The 12,988-nt window shown below is 44.4% G+C and overlaps 15 non-coding genes across 15 annotated transcripts; all 15 read right to left on the reverse strand.

Moving 5' to 3' along the window:
- Positions 1-673: 673 nt before the first annotated feature.
- On the reverse strand, positions 674-789 carry LOC142515759 (5S ribosomal RNA). Its single transcript, XR_012811586.1, has one exon. It is a non-coding gene; the product is annotated as a 5S ribosomal RNA (ribosomal RNA).
- A 678-nt stretch (positions 790-1,467) lies between these two features.
- Positions 1,468-1,586, reverse strand: LOC142506508 (5S ribosomal RNA). Its single transcript, XR_012804797.1, has one exon. It is a non-coding gene; the product is annotated as a 5S ribosomal RNA (ribosomal RNA).
- A 688-nt stretch (positions 1,587-2,274) lies between these two features.
- Positions 2,275-2,394, reverse strand: LOC142513829 (5S ribosomal RNA). The gene has a single exon (XR_012809755.1). It is a non-coding gene; the product is annotated as a 5S ribosomal RNA (ribosomal RNA).
- A 681-nt stretch (positions 2,395-3,075) lies between these two features.
- On the reverse strand, positions 3,076-3,195 carry LOC142509456 (5S ribosomal RNA). The gene has a single exon (XR_012807629.1). It is a non-coding gene; the product is annotated as a 5S ribosomal RNA (ribosomal RNA).
- Positions 3,196-3,878: 683 nt separating this feature from the next.
- On the reverse strand, positions 3,879-3,997 carry LOC142517452 (5S ribosomal RNA). The gene has a single exon (XR_012813197.1). It is a non-coding gene; the product is annotated as a 5S ribosomal RNA (ribosomal RNA).
- Positions 3,998-5,062: 1,065 nt separating this feature from the next.
- LOC142509013 (5S ribosomal RNA) lies at positions 5,063-5,180 on the reverse strand. The gene has a single exon (XR_012807206.1). It is a non-coding gene; the product is annotated as a 5S ribosomal RNA (ribosomal RNA).
- Positions 5,181-5,860: 680 nt separating this feature from the next.
- Positions 5,861-5,978, reverse strand: LOC142507130 (5S ribosomal RNA). Its single transcript, XR_012805393.1, has one exon. It is a non-coding gene; the product is annotated as a 5S ribosomal RNA (ribosomal RNA).
- A 1,064-nt stretch (positions 5,979-7,042) lies between these two features.
- On the reverse strand, positions 7,043-7,161 carry LOC142515276 (5S ribosomal RNA). Its single transcript, XR_012811130.1, has one exon. It is a non-coding gene; the product is annotated as a 5S ribosomal RNA (ribosomal RNA).
- Positions 7,162-7,844: 683 nt separating this feature from the next.
- On the reverse strand, positions 7,845-7,963 carry LOC142507012 (5S ribosomal RNA). Its single transcript, XR_012805280.1, has one exon. It is a non-coding gene; the product is annotated as a 5S ribosomal RNA (ribosomal RNA).
- Positions 7,964-8,645: 682 nt separating this feature from the next.
- Positions 8,646-8,764, reverse strand: LOC142514764 (5S ribosomal RNA). The gene has a single exon (XR_012810641.1). It is a non-coding gene; the product is annotated as a 5S ribosomal RNA (ribosomal RNA).
- A 684-nt stretch (positions 8,765-9,448) lies between these two features.
- On the reverse strand, positions 9,449-9,567 carry LOC142514336 (5S ribosomal RNA). The gene has a single exon (XR_012810233.1). It is a non-coding gene; the product is annotated as a 5S ribosomal RNA (ribosomal RNA).
- Positions 9,568-10,251: 684 nt separating this feature from the next.
- LOC142510084 (5S ribosomal RNA) lies at positions 10,252-10,370 on the reverse strand. The gene has a single exon (XR_012808216.1). It is a non-coding gene; the product is annotated as a 5S ribosomal RNA (ribosomal RNA).
- Positions 10,371-11,053: 683 nt separating this feature from the next.
- LOC142514626 (5S ribosomal RNA) lies at positions 11,054-11,172 on the reverse strand. The gene has a single exon (XR_012810513.1). It is a non-coding gene; the product is annotated as a 5S ribosomal RNA (ribosomal RNA).
- Positions 11,173-11,861: 689 nt separating this feature from the next.
- Positions 11,862-11,983, reverse strand: LOC142509918 (5S ribosomal RNA). The gene has a single exon (XR_012808063.1). It is a non-coding gene; the product is annotated as a 5S ribosomal RNA (ribosomal RNA).
- Positions 11,984-12,671: 688 nt separating this feature from the next.
- LOC142515563 (5S ribosomal RNA) lies at positions 12,672-12,787 on the reverse strand. Its single transcript, XR_012811401.1, has one exon. It is a non-coding gene; the product is annotated as a 5S ribosomal RNA (ribosomal RNA).
- Between the last annotated feature and the right edge of the window lie 201 nt (positions 12,788-12,988).

The following is a 12,988-nucleotide window of genomic DNA, read 5'->3' on the forward strand; positions in this document are numbered from 1 at the left end:
TGATCGCACCAGACATTGAGTGAGATTTTATTCTTATATCCCTCGAGTACGTGTGGAGCGGGCGGCGATGGACAACACGCGGCACTGCTCTCGCCCAATCATAACCATGAAGTTAAGCGTTCTGGCGCGATGGCAGAGTAGGATGGGTGACCTCCCTGGGAAGACCTCGTGTCGCGACGTTTACGTAAATTATGGATAAAACAGTCGAAATAATTGTTTTTAATGAGTTAACCGTCTCCGGAGTATCTGCGTCATACCCTTCCGCACAGAACCGGCTCACGACAACAAAATCGATAAATGTTCCCAGAAAATAAAAAAGAAGAAGAAATAACGAATGTAAGCTATTATTATGCCTGGGATACGATAAAATGGAACCGGAATCGAATTTCGAACTTCCTAAGCGGATTTCTCGAGGAAAAAGCTTAACAGAAGCGTAAATCGCAAATTAGAGGGTCTTAGAGAAGGAATTCGGCTAAATCTCGTCAGCTCATTGCGTAGTAATGAGTCTCGTCCGTTTGCCCGTTTACAATCAAATTAGCCTACAATTTTGTCCAAATCCGGCAGTGCCCGAGCTACTTTCATTTCACATGTCTTATCTGGTCCCGATCGAGATTCAGATGATTTGAGCCGAAAATCGTCTGTCAACAAGTAATCAAAATAGAAAAACACGAAAAGGGTGCAACACGAGGACTTCCCAGGGGGTCACCCCCTAGTACTGCTCTCGCCCAAGCACGCTTAACTTCGGAGTTCTGATGGGATCCGTGCATTAGTGCTGGTATGATCGCACCCGACATTGAGTGGGATGTTTATTCTTATATCCCTCGAGTACGTGTGGAGCGGGCGCGATGGACAACACGCGGCACTGCTCTCGCCCAATCATAACCATGAAGTTAAGCGTTCTGGCGCGATGGCAGAGCTAGGATGGGTGACCTCCCTGGGAAGACCTTGTGTCGTGACCGTTTACGTAAATTATGGATAAAACAGTCGAAATAATTGTTTTTAATGAGTTAACCGTCTCCGGAGTAATCTGCGTCATACCCTTCCGCACAGAACCGGCTCACGACAACAAAAATCGATAAATGTTCCCAGAAAATAGAAAAAAAAATAAGAAGAAGAAAATAACGAATGTAAAGCTATTATTATGCCTGGGATACGATAAAATGGAACCGAAATCGAATTTCGAACTTCCTAAGCGGATTTCTCGAGGAAACGAAAGCTTAACAGAAGCGGTAAATCGCAAATTCGAGGGTTTTAGAGAAGGAATTCGGCTAAAATCTCGTCAGCTCATTGCGTAGTAATGAGTCTCGTCCGTTTGCCCGTTTACAATCAAATTAGCCTACAATTTTGTCCAAATCCGGCAGTGCCCGAGCTACTTTCATTTCACATGTCTTATCTGGTCCCGATCGAGATTCAGATGATTTGAGCCGAAAATCTGTCAACAAGTAATCAAAAATAGAAAACACGAAAAGGGTGCAACACGAGGACTTCCCAGGGGGTCACCCATCCTAGTACTGCTCTCGCCCAAGCACGCTTAACTTCGGAGTTCTGATGGGATCCGGTGCATTAGTGCTGGTATGATCGCACCCGACATTGAGTGGGATGTTTATTTCTTATATCCCTCGAGTACGTGTGGAGCGGGCGGCGATGGACAACACGCGGCACTGCTCTCGCCCAATCATAACCTATGAAGTTAAGCGTTCTGGCACGATGGCAGAGCTAGGATGGGTGACCTCCCTGGGAAGACCTCGTGTCGCGACCGTTTACTGGAAATAATGGATAAAACAGTCGAAATAATTGTTTTTAATGAGTTAACCGTCTCCGGAGTAATCTGCGTCATACCCTTCCGCACAGAACCGGCTCAGGACAACAAAAATCGATAAATGTTCCCAGAAAATAGAAAAAAAAATAAGAAGAAGGAAATAACGAATGTAATGCTATTATTATGCCTGGATAACGATAAAATGGAACCGGAATCGAATTTCGAACTTCCTAAGCGGATTTCTCGAGGAAACGAAAGCTTAAGAGAAGCGGTAAATCGCAAATTAGAGGGTCTTAGAGAAGGAATTCGGCTAAAATCTCGTCAGCTCATTGCGTAGTAATGATGTCTCGTCCGTTTGCCAGTTTACAATCAAATTAGCCTACAATTTTGTCCAAATCCGGCAGTGCCCGAGCTACTTTCATTTCACATGTCTTATCTGGTCTCGATCGAGATTCAGATGATTTGAGCCGAAAATCGTCTGTCAACAAGTAATCAAAAATAGAAAAACACGAAAAGGGGTGCAACACGAGGACTTCCTAGGGGGTCACCCATTCCTAGTACTGCTCTCGCCCAAGCACGCTTAACTTCGGAGTTCTGATGGGATCCGGTGCATTAGTGCTGGTATGATCGCACCCGACATTGAGTGGGATGTTTATTCTTATATCCCTCGAGTACGTGTGGAGCGGGCGGCGATGGACAACACGCGGCACTGCTCTCGCCCAATCATAACCATGAAGTTAAGCGTTCTGGCGCGATGGCAGAGGTAGGATGGGTGACCTCACTGGGAAGACCTCGTGTCGCGACCGTTTACGTAAATTATGGATAAAACAGTCGAAATAATTGTTTTTAATGAGTTAACCGTCTCCGGAGTAATCTGCGTCATACCCTTCCGCACAAACCGGCTCACGACAACAAAAATCGATAAATGTTCCTAGAAAATAGAAAAAAAATAAGAAGAAGGAAATAACGAATGTAAGCTATTATTATGCCTGGGATACGATAAAATGGAACCGGAATCGAATTTCGAACTTCCTAAGCGGATTTCTCGAGGAAACGAAAGCTTAACAGAAGCGTTAAATCGCAAATTAGAGGGTCTTAGAGAAGGAATTCGGCTAAAATCTCGTCAGCTCATTGCGTAGTAATGAGTCTCGTCCGTTTGCCCGTTTACAATCAAATTAGCCTACAATTTTGTCCAAATCTGGCAGTGCCCGAGCTACTTTCATTTCACATGTCTTATCTGGTCCCGATCGAGATTCAGATGATTTGAGCCGAAAATCGTCTGTCAACAAGTAATCAAAAATAGAAAAACACGAAAAGGGGTGCAACACGAGGACTTCCTAGGGGGTCACCCATTCCTAGTACTGCTCTCGTCCAAGCACGCTTAACCTTCGAGTTCTGATGGGATCCAGGGCATTAGTGCTGGTATGATCGCACCCGACATTGAGTGGGATGTTTATTCTTATATCCCTCGAGTACGTGTGGAGAGGGCGGCGATGGACAACACGCGGCACTGCTCTCAGCCCAATCATAACCAAGAAGTTAAGCGTTCTGGCGCGATGGCAGAGGTAGGATGGGTGACCTCCCTGGAAGACCTCGTGTCGCGACCGTTTACGTAAATTATGGATAAAACAGTCGAAATAATTGTTTTAATGAGTTAACCGTCTCCGGAGTAATCTGCGTCATACCCTTCCGCACAGAACCGGCTCACGACAACAAAAATCGATAAATGTTCCCAGAAAATAGAAAAAAAAATAAGAAGAAGGAAATAACGAATGTAACGCTATTATTATGCTTGGGATACGATAAAATGGAACCGGAATCGAATTTCGAACTTCCTAAGCAGATTTCTCGATGAAACGAAAGCTTAACAGAAGCTGTAAATCGCAAATTAGAGGGTCTTAGAGAAGGAATTCGGCTAAAATCTCGTCAGCTCATTGCGTAGATAATGAGTCTCGTCCGTTTGCCCGTTTACAATCAAATTAGCCTACAATTTTGTCCAAATCGGCAGTGCCCGAGCTACTTTCATTTCACATGTCTTATCTGGTCCCGATCGAGATTCAGATGATTTGAGCCGAAAATCGTCTGTCAACAAGTAATCAAAAATAGAAAAACACGAAAAAGGGTGCAACACGAGGACTTCCCAGGGGTCACCCACCCTAGTACTGCTCTCGTCCCAAGCACGCTAAACTTCGGAGTTCTGATGGGATCCGGTGCATTAGTGCTGGTATGATCGCACCCGACATTGAGTGGGATGTTTATTCTTATATCCCTCGAGTACGTGTGGAGCGGGCGGCGATGGACAACACGCGGCACTGCTCTCGCCCAATCATAACCATGAAGTTAAGCGTTCTGGCGCGATGGCAGAGCTAGGATGGGTGACCTCCCTGGGAAGACCTCGTGTCGCGATCGTTACGTGAATTATGGATAAAACAGTTGAATTAATTGTTTTAATGTGTTAACCTTCTCCGGAGTAATCTGCGTCATACCCTTCCGCACAGAACCGGCTCACGACAACAAAAATCGATAAACGTTCCAGAAAATAGAAAAAAAAATAAGAAAGAACGAAATAACGAATGTAAAGCTATTATTATGCCTGGGATACGATAAAATGGAACCGGAATCGAATTTCGAACTTCCTAAGCGGATTTCTCGAGGAAACGAAAGCTTAATAGAAGCGGTAAATCGCAAATAGAGGGTCTTAGAGAAGAAATTCGGCTAAAATCTCGTCAGCTCATTGCGTAGTAATGCATCTCGTCCGTTGCCCGTTTACATCAAATTAGCCCACAATTTGTCCAAATTCGGCAGTGCCCGAGCTACTTTCATTTCACATGTCTTATCTGGTCCCGATCGAGATTCAGATGATTTGAGCCGAAAATCGTCGGTCAACAAGTAATCAAAAATAGAAAAACACGAAAAGGGGTGAAACACGAGGACAACCTAGGGGTAAATAACGATGTAAAGCTATTATTATGCCTAGGATCCGATAAAATGGAACTGGAATCGAATTTCGAACTTCCTAAGCGGATTCCTCGAGGAAACGAAAGCTTAAGAGAAGAGGTAAATCGCAAATTAGAGGGTCTTAGAGAAGGATTTCGGCTAAAATCTCGTCAGCTTCATTGCGTAGTAATGTGTCTCGTCCGTTGCCCGTTTACAATCAAATTAGCCCTACAATTTTGTCCAAATCCGGCAGTGCCCGAAGCTACTTTCATTTCACATGTCTTATCTGGTCTCGATCGAGATTCAGATGATTTGAGCCGAAAATCGTCTGTCAACAAAGTAATCAAAATAGAAAAACAAGAAAAAGGGTTGCAACACGAGGACTTCCCAGGAGGTCACCATCCTAGTACAGCTCTCGTCCAAGCACGCTTAACTTCGGAGTTCTGATGGGATCCATGGCATTAGTGCTGGTATGATCGCACCCGACATTGAGTGGGATGTTATTCTTATATCCCTCGAGTACGTGTGGAGCAGGCGGCGATGGACAACACGCGGCACTGCTCTCGCCCAATCATAACCATGAAGTTAAGCGTTCTGGCGCGATGGCAGAGCTAGGATGGGTGACCTCCCTGGGAAGACCTCGTGTCGCGACCGTTTACGTAAATTATGGATAAACAGTCGAAATAACTTGTTTTTAATGAGTTAACCGTCTCTGGAGTAATCTGCGTCATACCCTTCCGCACAGAACCGGCTCACGACAACAAAAATCGATAAATGTTCCCAGAAATTAGAAAAAAAAATAAGAAGAAGAAAATAACGAATGTAAAGCTATTATTAGGCTGAGATACGATAAAATGGAACCGGAATCGAATTTCGAACTTCCTAAGCGGATTTCTCGAGGAAACGAAAGCTTAACAGAAGCGGTAAATCGCAAAATAAAGGGTCTTAGAGAAGGAATCGGCTAAAATCTCGTCAGCTCATTGCGTAGTAATGAGTCTCGTCCGTTTGCCCGTTTACAATCAAATTAGCCTACAATTTTGTCCAAATCCGGCAGTGCCCGAGCTACTTTCATTCACATGTCTTATCTGGTCCCGATCGAGATTCAGATGATTTGAGCCGAAAATCGTCTGTCAACAAGTAATCAAAAATAGAAAAACACGAAAAGGGGTGCAACACGAGGACTTCCCTGGGGGTCACCCATCCTAGTACTGCTCACGCCCAAGCACGCTAACTTCGAAATTCTGATGGGATCCGGTGCATTAGTGCTGGTATGATCGCACCCACATTGAGTGGGATGTTTATTCTTATATCCCTCGAGTACGTGTGGAGCGGGCGGCGATGGACAAACACGCGGCACTGCTCTCGCCCAATCATAACCATGAAGTTAAGCGTTATGGCGCGATGGTAGAGCTAGGATGGGTGACCTCCCTGGGAAGACCTCGTGTCGCGATCGTTTAAGTAAATTATGGATAAAACAGTCGAAATAATTGTTTTTAATGAGTTAACCGCCTCCGGAGTAATCTGCTTCATACCCTTCCGCACAGAACCGGCTCACTGACAAACAAAAATCGATAAACGTTCCCAGAAAATAGAAAAAAAATAAGAAGAAGGAAATACGAATGTAAAGCTATTATTATGTCTGGGATACGATAAAATGGAACCGAAATCGAATTTCGAACTTCCTAAGCGGATTTCTCGAGGAACGAAAGCTTAACAGAAGCGGTAAATAGCAAATTAGAGGGTCTTAGAGAAGGAATTCGGCTAAAATCTCGTCAGCTCATTGCGTAGTAATGAATCTCGTCCGTTGCCCGTTTACAATCAAATTAGGCCACAATTTTGTCCAAATCCGGCAGTGCCCGAGCTACTTTCATTTCACATGTCTTATCTGGTCACGATCGAGATTCAGATGATTTGAGCCGAAAATCGTCTTTCAACAAGTAATCAAAACAGAAAAACACGAAAAGGGGTGAAACACGAGGACAACCTAGGGGTAAATAACGATGTAAAGCTATTATTATGCCTGAGATACGATAAAATGGAACTGGAATCGAATTTCGAACTTCCTAAGCGGATTTCTCGAGGAAGCGAAAGCTTAACAGAAGCGGTAAAAAGCAAATTAGAGGGTCTTAGAGAAGGAATTCGGCTAAAATCTCGTCAGCTCATTGCGTAGTAATGAGTCTCGTCCGTTTGCCCGTTTACAATCAAATTAGCCTACAATTTTGTCCAAATCCGGCAGTGCCCGAGCTACTTTCATTTCACATGTCTTATCTGGTCCCGATCGAGATTCAGATGATTTGAACCGAAAATCGTTTGTCAACAAGTAATCAAAATAGAAAAACACGAAAAAGGGTGCAACACGAGGACTTTCCAGGGGGTCACCCATCCTAGTACTGCTCTCGCCTAAGCACGCTTAACTTCGGAGTTCTGTTGGGATCCGGTGCATTAGTGCTGGTATGATCGCACCCGACATTGAGTGGGATGTTTATTCTTATATCCCTCGAGTACGTGTGGAGCGGGCGGCGATGGACAACACGCGGCACTGCTTTCGCCCCATCATAACCATGAAGTTAAGCGTTCTGGCGTGATGGCAGAGCTAGGATGGCTGACCTCCCTGCGAAAACCTCGTGTCGCGACCGGTTACGTAAATTATGGTTAAAACAGTCGAAATAATTGTTTTTAATGAGTTAACCGTCTCCGGAGTAATCTGCGTCATACCCATCCGCACAGAACCGGCTCACGACAACAAAAATCGATAAATGTTCCCAGAAAATAGAAAAAAAAGAAAGAAGAAGGAAATAACGAATGTAAAGCTATTATTATGCTTGGGATACGATAAAATGGAACCGGAATCGAATTTCGAACTTCCTAAGCGGATTTCTCGAGGAAACGAAAGCTTAAGAGAAGAGGTAATCGCAAATTAGAGGGTCTTAGAGAAGGATTTTGTCTAAAATCTCGTCAGCTCATTGCGTAGTAATGTGTCTCCTCCGTTTGCCCGTTTACAATCAAATTAGCCTACAATTTTGTCCAAATCTGGCAGTGTCCGAGCTACTTTCATTTCACATGTCTTATCTAGTCTCGATCGAGATTCAGATGATTTGAGCCGAAAATCGTCTGTCAACAAATAATCAAAAATAGAAAAACAAGAAAAGGGGTGCAACACGAGGACTTCCCAGAAGGTCACCGATCCTAGTACTGCTCTCGTCCAAGCACGCTTAACTTCGGAGTTCTGATGGGATCCATGGCATTAGTGCTGGTATGATCGCACCCGACATTGAGTGGGATGTTTATTCTTATATCCCTCGAGTACGTGTGGAGCAAGCGGCGATGGACAACACGCGACACTGCTCTCGCCCAATCATAACCATGAAGTTAAGCGTTCTGGCGCGATGGCAGAGCTAGGATGGGTGACCTCCCTGGGAAGACCTCGTGTCGCGACCGGTTACGTAAATTATGGTTAAACCAGTCGAAATAATTATTTTTAATGAGTTAACCGTCTCCGGAGTAATCTGCGTCATACCCTTCCGCACAGAACCGGCTCACGACAACAAAAATCGATAAATGTTCCCCGAAAATAGAAAAAAATAAGAAGAAGGAAATAACGAATGTAAAGCTATTATTATGCCTGGGATACGATAAAATGGAACCGGAATCGAATTTCGAACTTCCTAAGCGGATTTCTCGAGGAAACAAAAGCTTAAGAGAAGAGGTAAATCGCAAATTAGAGGGTCTTAGAGAAGGATTTCGGCTAAAATCTCATCAGCTCATTGCGTAGAAATGTGTCTCGTCCGTTTGCCCGTTTACAATCAAATTAGCCAACAATTTTGTCCAAATCCGGCAGTGCCCGAGCTACTTTCATTTCACATGTCTTATCTGGTCCCAATCGAGATTCAGATTATTTGAGCCGAAAATCGTCTGTCAACAAGTAATCAAAAATAGAAAAACACGAAAAGGGGTGCAACACGAGGACTTCCCAGGAGGTAAGCCATCCTAGTACTGCTCTCGCCCAAGCACGCTTAACTTCGGAGTTCTAATGGGATCCGGTGGATTAGTGCTGGTATGATCGCACCTGACATTGAGTGGATGTTTATTCTTATATCTCTCGAGTACGTGTGGAGCGGGCGGCGATGGACAACACGCGGCACTGCTCTCGCCCAATCATAACCATGAAGTTAAGCGTTCTGGCGCGATTGCAGAGCTAGGATGGGTGACCTCCCTGGGAAGACCTCGTGTCGCGACCGTTTACGTAAATTATGGATAAAACAGTCGAAATAATTGTTTTTAATGAGTTAACCGTCTCCGGAGTAATCTGCGTCCTACCCTTCCGCACAGAACCGGTTCACGACAACAAAAATCGATAAATGTTCGAAGAAAATAGAAAAAAAAATAAGAACAAGGAAAATAACGAATGTAAAGCTATTATTATGACTGGGATACGATAAAATGGAACCGGAATCGAATTTCGAACTTCCTAAGCGGATTTCCCGAGGAAACGAAAGCTTAACAGAAGCGTTAAATCGCAAATTAGAGGGTCTTAGAGAAGGAATTCGGCTAAATTCTCGTCAGCTCATTGCGTAGTAATGAGTCTCGTCTGTTTGCTCGTTTACAATCAAATTAGCCTACAATTTTGTCCAAATCTGGCAGTGGCCGAGCTACTTTCATTTCACATGTCTTATCTGGTCCCGATCGAGATTCAGATGATTTGAGCCGAAAATCGTCTGTCAACAAGTAATCAAAAATAGAAAAACCCGAAAAGGGGTACAACACGAGAACTTCCTAGGAGGTCACCCATCCTAGTACTGCTCTCGCCCAAGCACGCTTAACTTCAAAGTTCTGATGGGATCCGGTGCATTAGTGCTGGTATGATCGCACCCGACATTGAGTGGGATGTTTATTCTTATATCCCTCGAGTACGTGTGGAGCAGGTGGCGCTGGACAACACGCGGCACTGCTCTCGCCCAATCATAACCACGAAGTTAAGCGTTCTGGCGCGATGGCAGAGGTAGGATGGGTGACCTCCCTGGGAAGACCTCGTGTCGCGATCGTTTACGTAAATTATGGATAAAACAGTCGAAATAATTGTTTTAAATTAGTTAACCGTCTCCGGAGTAATCTGCGTCATACCCTTCCGCACAGAACCGGCTCACGACAACAAAAATCGATAAATGTTCCCAGAAAATAGAAAAAAAAATAAGAAGAAGGAATCAACGAATGTAAAGCTACTATTATGCCTGGGATACGATAAAATGGAACCGGAATCGAATTTCGAACTTCCTAAGCGGATTTCTCGAGGAAACGAAAGCTTAATAGAAGCGGTAAATCGCAAATTAGAGGGTCTTAGAGAAGGAATTTGGCTAAAATCTCGTCAGCTCATTGCGTAGTAATGAGTCTCGTCCGTTTGCCCGTTTACAATCAAATTAGCCTACAATTTTGTCCAAATCCGGCAGTGCCCGAGCTACTTTCATTTCACATGTCTTATCTGGTCCCGATCGAGATTCAGATGATTTGAGCCGAAAATCGTCTGTCAACAAGTAATCAAAAATAGAAAAACCCGAAAAGGGGTGCAACACGAGGACTTCCCAGGAGGTCACCCATCCTAGTACTGCTCTCTCCCAAGCACGCTTGATTTCAGAGTTCTGATGGGATCATGTGCATTAGTGCTGTTATGATCGCACCCGACATTGAGTGGGATGTTTATTCTTATATCCCTCGAGTACGTGTGGAGCGGGTGGCGATGGACAACACGCGGCACTGCTCTCGCCCAATCATAACCACGAAGTTAAGCGTTCTGGCGCGATGGCAGAGGTAGGATGGGTGACCTCCCTGGGAAGACCTCGTGTCGCGATCGTTTACGTAAATTATGGATAAAACAGTCGAAATAATTATTTTTAATTAGTTAACCATCTCCGGAGTAATCTGCGTCATACCCTTCCGCACAGAACCGGTGCACGACAACAAAAATCGATAAATGTTCCCAGAAAATAGAAAAAAAATAAGAAGAAGGAAATAACGAATGTAAAGCTATTATTATGCCTGGGATACGATAAAATGGAACCGGAATCGAATTTCGAACTTCCTAAGCGGATTTCTCGAGGAAACGAAAGCTTAACAGAAGCGGTAAATCGCAAATTAGAGGGTCTTAGAGAAGGAATTCGGCTAAAATCTCGTCAGCTCATTGCGTAGTAATGAGTCTCGTCCGTTTGCCCGTTTACAATCAAATTAGCCTACAATTTTGTCCAAATCCGACAGTGCCCGAGCTACTTTCATTTCACATGTCATATTTGGTCCCGATCAAGATTCAGATGATTTGAGCCGAAAATCGTCTGTCAACAAGTAATCAAAAATAGAAAAACACGAAAAGGGGTGCAACACAAGGACTTCCCAGGGGGTCACCCATCCTAGTATTGCTCTCGCCCAAGCATACTTAACTTCGGAGTTCTGATGGGATCCGGTGCATTAGTGCTGGTATGATCGCACCCGACATTGAGTGGGATGTTTATTCTTATATCCCTCGAGTACGTGTGGAGCGGACGGCGATGGACAACACGCGGCACTGCTTTCGCCCAATCATAACCACGAAGTTAAGCGTTCTGGCGCGATGGCAGAGGTAGGATGGGTGACCTCCCTGGGAAGACCTCGTGTCGCGATCGTTTACGTAAATTATGGATAAAACAGTCGAAATAAATTTTTTAAATTAGTTAACCATCTCCGGAGTAATCTGCGTCATACCCTTCCGTACAGAACCGGCTCACGACAACAAAAATCGATAAATGTTCCCAGAAAATAGAAAAAAAAAATAAGAAGAAGGAAATAACGAATGTAAAGCTATTATTAAGCTTGGGATACGATAAAATGGAACCAGAATCGAATTTCGAACTTCCTAAGCGGATTTCTCGATGAAATGAAAGCTTAACAGAAGCGGTAAATCGCAAATTAGAGGGTCTTAGAGAAGGAATTCGGCTTAAATCTCGTCAGCTCATTGCGTAGTAATGAGTCCCGTCCGTTTGCCCGTTTACAATCAAATTAGCCTACAATTTTGTCCAATCCTGGCAGTGCCCGAGCTACTTTCATTTCACATGTCTTATTGGTCCCGATCGAGATTCAGATGATTTGAGCCGAAAAATCGTCTGTCAAACAAGTAATCAAAAATAGAAAAAACACACGAAAAAGGGTGCAACACGAGGACTTCCCAGGGTGTCACCCATCCTAGTACTTGCTCTCGCCCCAAGCACGGCTTACCTTCGGAGTTCTGATGGGATCCGGTGCATTAGTGCTGGTATGATCGCACCCGACATTGAGTGGGATGTTTTATTCTTATATCCCTCGAGTACGTGTGGAGCGGGCGGCGATGGACCAACACGCGGCACTGCTTCTCGCCCAATCATAACCACGAAGTTAGCGTTCTGGCGCGATGGCAGAGGTAGGATGGGTGACCTCCCTGGGACTACCTCGTGTCGCGATCGTTTACGTAAATTATGGATTAAAACAGTTTCGAAATAATTGTTTTAAATTAGTTAACTCCGTCTCCGGAGTAATCTGCGTCATACCCTTCCGCACAGAACCGCCTCACGACAACACCAAATCGATAAATGTTCCCAGAAAATAGAAAAAAAAATAAGAAGAAGGAAAAACGAATGTAAAGCTATTATTATGCCTGGGATACGATAAAATGGAACCGGAATCGAATTTCGAACTTCCTAAGCGGATTTCTCGAGGAAACGAAAGCTTAACAGAAGCGGTAAATCGCAAATTAGAGGGTCTTAGAGAAGGAATTCGGCTAAAATCTCGTCAGCTCATTGCGTAGTAATGAGTCTCGTCCGTTTGCCCGTTTACAATCAAATTAGCCTACAATTTTGTCCAAATCCGGCAGTGCCCGAGCTACTTTCATTTCACATGTCTTATCTGGTCCCGATCGAGATTCAGATGATTTGAGCCGAAAATCGTCTGTCAACAAGTAATCAAAAATAAAAAACCGAAAAGGGTGCAACACGAGGACTTCCAGGGGTCACCCATCCTAGTACTCTCTCGCCCAAGCACGCTTAACTTCGGAGTTCTGATGGGATCCGGTGCATTAGTGCTGGTATGATCGCACCCGACATTGAGTGGATGTTTATTTTATATCCCTCAAGTACGTGTGGAGCAGTGGCGCTGGACAACACGCGGCACTGCTCTCCCAATCATAACCACGAATTAAGCATTCTGGCTCGATGGCAGAGGAGGATGGTGACCTCCCTGGGAGACCTCGTGTCACGATCGTTTACGTAAATTATGGATAAAACCAGTCGAAAAATTGTT

The sequence above is a fragment of the Primulina tabacum genome, chromosome 10, assembly GCF_025594145.1.
Source record: "Primulina tabacum isolate GXHZ01 chromosome 10, ASM2559414v2, whole genome shotgun sequence".
In the NCBI taxonomy this organism is placed as follows: Eukaryota; Viridiplantae; Streptophyta; class Magnoliopsida; order Lamiales; family Gesneriaceae; genus Primulina; species Primulina tabacum.